We start from the raw sequence: 6,000 nt of genomic DNA on the forward strand, positions 1-6,000 counted from the left end.
CCCCAAGCATACTTCCAAAGTTGTGGCAAAATGGCTTAAGGACAACAAAGTCAAGGTATTGGGAGTGGCCATCACAAAGCCCTGACCTAAATCCTATAGAAAATGTGTGGGCAGAACTGAAAAGCGTGTGCGAGCAAGGAGGCCTACAAACCTGACTCAGTTACACCAGCTCTGTTAGGAGTAATGGGCCAAAATTCACCCAACTTATTGTGGGAAGCTTGTGGAAGGCCACCCAAAATGTTTGACCCAAGTGAAACAATTAAGGCAATGCTACCAAATACTAATTGAGTGTATGTAAACTTCTGACCCACTGGGAATGTGATGAAAGAAATTAAAGCTGAAAAAAATAATTCTCCCTACTATTATTCTGACATTTCACATTCTTAAAATAAAGTGGTGATCCTAACTGACCTAAAACAGGGAATGTTTACTAGGATTAAATGTCAGGAATTGTGAAAAACGTAATTGTTTAAATGTATTTGGCTGGAGTAACGACTTCAACTGTGTGTGTGTGTATATGTATATATGTGTGTATATATATATAATATATATCTTTATCTATATATAATGTGTGTGTGTGTGTGTGTTTTTTGTGTGGAATTGATCAGATGGCCTTCAAAAGGAGGGCCACCTGTTTCCCATCCCTGATGTAGAGGATAATGAAGCCCTCTCACTCTCTGTTTAGATCTGGGTTCAGAGTCCCCACAGTTCCAGTGGCTACTACACCATCTATGGAGAGGAGAGCTTGCAGGCGGACCACTTCAACACGAGGCTGAGCTTCGGGGAGCCCCACACCCTGTGGGCCAGGACGGGATACCTGGGCTTTGTCAAGAGGACCGAGCTACTGGGGTCCACCGGAGGTTAGAGACCCTTCTAATGTAACCATCCTAGCATTTAGCATGTTATGGACTCTCTCAAGTCATATCTTTCTTGGGGTGTGGCCATTCTCACCCCCCACTAGTTGCTACACCAAACCAATCTGAAGACTTGTCCTTAGTCGTACAAGGCATGTTCATTCTGTTTTAAGATCATCTCACCAAATGTAATTTATGCAGGTTGAAAGGGGTAGTTTGGTCTATGCTAAACTACAGGACTGTTTTGCTATCACAGACTGGAATATGTTCCGGGATTCTTTCCGATGGCATTGAGGAGTACACCACATCAGTCACAGGCATCATCAATAAGTGTCCCCAATGACTGTACGTACATTCCCCAACCAAAAGCCATGGATTACAGGCAAAAGTTGCACTGAGATAAAGTGTAGAGCTGCTGCTTTCAAGGAGCGGGACTCTAACCCGGAAGCTTATAAGAAATCTCGCAATGCCCTCTGACAAACCATCAAACAGGCAAAACGTCAATACATGACTAAGATCGAATCATACTACGCTCGTCGGATGTGGCAGGCCTTGCAAACTATTACAGACTTCAAAGGCAAGCACAGCCACGAGCTGCCCGGTGACGCAAACCTACCAGATAAGCTAAATAACTTCTATGCTCCCTTCCAGGCAAGTAACACTGGAACATGCATGGCAGCATCAGCTGTTCCGGACGACTGTGATCACGCTTTCCGCAGCCGTTGTGAGTAAGACCTTTAAACAGGTCAACATTCACAAGGCCACAGCTCCAGACGGATTACCAGGACGTGTACTCTGAGTATACGCTGACCAACTGGCAAGTGTCTTCACTGACATTTTCAACCTCTCCCTGTCTGAGTCTGTAATATCAACATGTTTCAAGCAGAACACCATAGTCCCTGTGCCCAAGAACACGTAAGATAACCTGCCTAAATTACTACCGACCCGTAACACTCACATCTGTAGCCATGAAAGGCTGGTCATGGCTCACATCAACACCATCATCCCAGAAACCCTAGACCCACTCCAATTTGCAGACCACCCCAACAGATCCACAGATGATGCAGTCTCTATTGCACTCCACACTGCCTTTTCACACCGGGACTAAAGGAACATTGATGTGAGAATTGCTATTCATTGACTACAGCTCATCGTTCAACACCATAGTGCCCTCAAAGCTCATCACTAAGCTAAGGACCCAAGGACTAAACACCTCCCTCTGCAACTGGATCCTGGACTTCCTGACGGGCTGCTCCCAGATGGTAAGGGTAGGTAACACATCCGCTACGCTGATCCTCAACACGGGGGCCACCCCGGGTGCGTGCTCAGTCCCCTCCTGTGCTCCCTGTTCACTCATGACTGCACGGCCTGGCACGACTCCAACACCATCATTAAGTTTGCCAATGACAACAGTGGTATGTCTGATCACCGACAACAACAAGACAGCCTATAGGGAGGAGGTCAGAGACCTGGCCGTGTGGTGCCAGGACAACAACCTCTCCCTCAACGTGATCAAGACAAAGGAGATGATTGTGGACTACAGGAAAGAGAGGACCGAGCACGCCCCCATTCTCATCAACGGGGCTGTAGTAGAGCAGCTTGAGAGCTTCAAGTTCCTTGGTGTTCACCTCACCAACAAACTAACATGGTCCAAGCACACCAAGACAGTCGTGAAGAGGGAACAACAAAACCTATTCGTGTCCTCAGATCCTCAAAAGGTTTAACAGCCGCACCATCGAGAGCATCCTGACGGGTTGCATCACTGCCTGGTATGGCAACTGCTCGGCCTCCGACCACAAGGATAGAGGGTAGTGCGTGCGGCCCAGTCACCGGGGCCAAGCTTCCTGCCATCCAGGACCTCTATATCAGGCTGTGGTCAGAGGAAGGCACTAAACATTGTCAGACTCCAACCGCCCTAGTCGTAGACTGTTCTCTCTGCTACCGCACGGCAAGCAGTACCAAAGCGCCAAGTCTAGGTCCAAGAGGCATCTACCCCCAAGCCATAAGACTGCTGAAATTCTAATCAAATGGCTACTCAGACTATTTGCATTGCCCCCCTTCTACGCAACTGTTATTATCTATGCATAGTCATTTTAATAACTCTACCTACATGTACATACCTTGACACCGGTGCCCCCGCACATTGACTCTGTACCGGTACCCCCTCGCTATTGTTATTTTACTGCTGCTCTTTAATTATTATTATTTATTTTTTTGTGGTATTTTTTTTAACTGCGTTGTTTGCTAAGGGCTTTTAAGGAAGCATTTCACTGTAAGGTACCTGTTGTATTTAGCGCATGTGACGCATACATTTTGATTTGATTGTGCCTTTTTAAAGGCCCAGTGCAGTCAAAAATGTTATTTTTCTGTTTTTTGTAAATGTATTTTATTTTATTGTCACACACCAGGTAGGTGCAGTGGATGAGGTTGAAATAATACTGTGATAATTATGATAATACCCTTTTAGTGTAAGAGCTGTTTGAAAATATTGCCTGAAATTTCAGCCTGGTTTGGTGGGATGGAGCTTTGGCCTGCCTGGTGACATCACTAGGCGGTAAATTGGTTAATAGACCAATAAGAAAGAGTTCCAAACTCAGACCCCTCCCAGACAGTCCTAGCAAAATTGCTCTTTACTATGAAGCTATTTTTTTTAACCATTTTAATTGAAAGCAATCACATGAAGGTACTTAATTGTTACCCAGACATGATTTGATATTGAGATAAAAGCAGCATCATGGGTGTTGGGTTTCTAAGCGGTCTGTGTTGATGACAAATCTATTTTCACTCCTGATCCATCTGCCTGCCTTCCCTTCAGATCGTCATGACGCTCTGTTTGTGGTGGGCCAGCTGGATGAGACGTTGGAGCTCAGAGGGCTTCGCTACCACCCCATCGACATCGAGACCTCTGTGTCCCGGGCACACCGCAGCATCGCTGAGAGGTGAGATACTGTTGTCTGCTCAGACACACACAGTACATGCATGCTTCACTAGGTGTATTGTAACCTGATGTGACTGTTTTGTAGTCTGTACCAGAACTGTGTTTGACATTGACATATACTGTATCTAGTATAAACCCACATGTTTGGTTTCCTTGGTGTTGAGAAAGAACGGGAAGGGTACACAGCACCGTCCCCACTGTACCAGTTGAATGTTGAACTTGATGAGTGACTGACTGTTGGTGCTGGTCATTCTCTATATCTGCTGTGTACCCCTGAATGTTAACTTGATGGGTGGCTGTCTCTCTCTCTCCACAGTGCTGTGTTCACGTGGACCAACCTCCTGGTAGTAGTGGCAGAGCTGGCCGGGTCGGAGCAGGAGGCCCTGGACTTGGTGCCTCTGGTGACCAACGTGGTTCTGGAGGAGCACCACCTGATTGTGGGCGTGGTGGTTGTTGTTGACCCGGGGGTCATCCCCATCAACTCACGGGGAGAGAAGCAGAGGATGCACCTCCGGGACTCGTTCCTGGCCGACCAGCTGGACCCCATCTACGTGGCCTATAACATGTGAGGAGGGCCCAGGCCCCATTCACACTGGGGTGGAGGCTGGCTATGGGGGTCCACTGGAGTGGAGGCTGGCTATGGGGGTCCACTGGAGTGGAAGCTGGCTCTGGGGTCCACTGGAGTGGAGGCTGGCTCTGGGGGTCCACTGGAGTGGAGGCTGGCTCTGGGGGTCCACTGGGGTAGAGGCTAAAGTATAGAGGCTCTGAGAGGGAGGCGCTAGACACAGAGAGGGGGCTGGGGGTGGACTACTTCTCCCAAGAATGGACCTCACACACTCACTCATCTGGCAGTGGGACAGATTGGCAGGGCAGGAGTAGCATTGGTGGATGGGCTTGGACTTGGTTTAGCCATCCTGTTACAGTAATTCCTGCCCCAGCTTTCTTTTCTCTCGGCCAGAGTCTACTCTCTATGAAACAGAGACGGTTTATTAAGGCTGTGGGTGGGAGTGAAGTTAGAGCATGTCTGTCTGCATGGGGTTTTGCTGCTTCTTACTGGTGCTTTTCCAACCACTCCCTGCCTCTCACTGACAGAGTAGGAAGATGATTGGTTTCTCCTCTTTGATTGACACTTGGGTCCACCTATCAAGTAGATGTTTGCCAATACCCTCATCCACTGTCTCTCCCCAACTGCTCCTAACCATGATTTTATCCCCAGACATTATTATTGTGAATCTTGTTTTATATAAGAAAATACAGAGGTGTGTTTCTTATCTCGATCCATTCCCTGGTTCAGCCTGTACCCTGCTCTCTCCTCTCTCCTGAGTGGTCCACAGTCCGTCATGTTGGTCAGGATATGACTGTGGAGTCAACGTGACGAGCTGGAAGCTTCCCCATGCACTTTAACCTTTCCTTGTCCTTCCATAATCTCTCCTAGCCTATTCCCAGTGTATGGGACTAGTTTATGCAGATCAACTCCTCATGAGACAATGACCAAAGGAGTTGGAAAGACCTGGGACCATGTGTACTGTACGTCCCAAATGGCAACCTATTCCCTATATAGTGTACTACCCTATGGGCCTTGGTCAAAAGTAGTCCACTAAATAGGGAATAGGGTGCTATTTGAGAGGCTATCTATATGTCACCTGGATTGTCGATGGGAGACTCTGACCTCCTCTACTCACTTCCATTTTTCATCAAGAAATGCAGAAGAACTAAACAATATCACAAACAATACAATAGCAGCAATAAGTACAGCCCACTGAGTCGGACAAACGCCTGCACCTCAGTAGCTGTACTTACTGCAGAGCTGGAATTGACCGGTCATCTTACGTGTCTGTCCCATAGATCTCGGTTAGTTTTTTTTTTACACTTTACTGCTATGTTAAAAGCTTTTAGACGTGCTAGAAAAATCCACCTTTAAAACACACTTGTCATTGGTATGGAATGAAACAGATGTGCAACATAAACATACCAGCAGCAGACTCGCACAACAAAACAGACCGTGTTTATTTTTGGGGGACAATATTTTAAGGTCTTGATGTATGAGCAGGAATCGTTCCATGAGAGTTCTCTCATCGATCATGTGAATAAAATGGACTTCTGGTTTAACTGCTGTTTTATGGGGTCAGGGTTATATGCATGTACAGACATACGGCTGTACATATTTATCTTCACACAGCTCTATTTATCGTCATTATTTAAATATCT

General features: G+C 46.8%; 1 pseudogene; it reads left to right on the forward strand.

The window, feature by feature from the left end:
• Nucleotides 1-5,180, forward strand: part of LOC135503978 (disco-interacting protein 2 homolog B-A-like) — a 92,867-nt pseudogene extending 87,687 nt beyond the window's left edge.
• The last annotated feature ends 820 nt before the right edge of the window (nucleotides 5,181-6,000 follow it).

The sequence above is a fragment of the Oncorhynchus masou genome, chromosome 18 (assembly GCF_036934945.1).
Source record: "Oncorhynchus masou masou isolate Uvic2021 chromosome 18, UVic_Omas_1.1, whole genome shotgun sequence".
Lineage (NCBI taxonomy): Eukaryota > Metazoa > Chordata > Actinopteri > Salmoniformes > Salmonidae > Oncorhynchus > Oncorhynchus masou.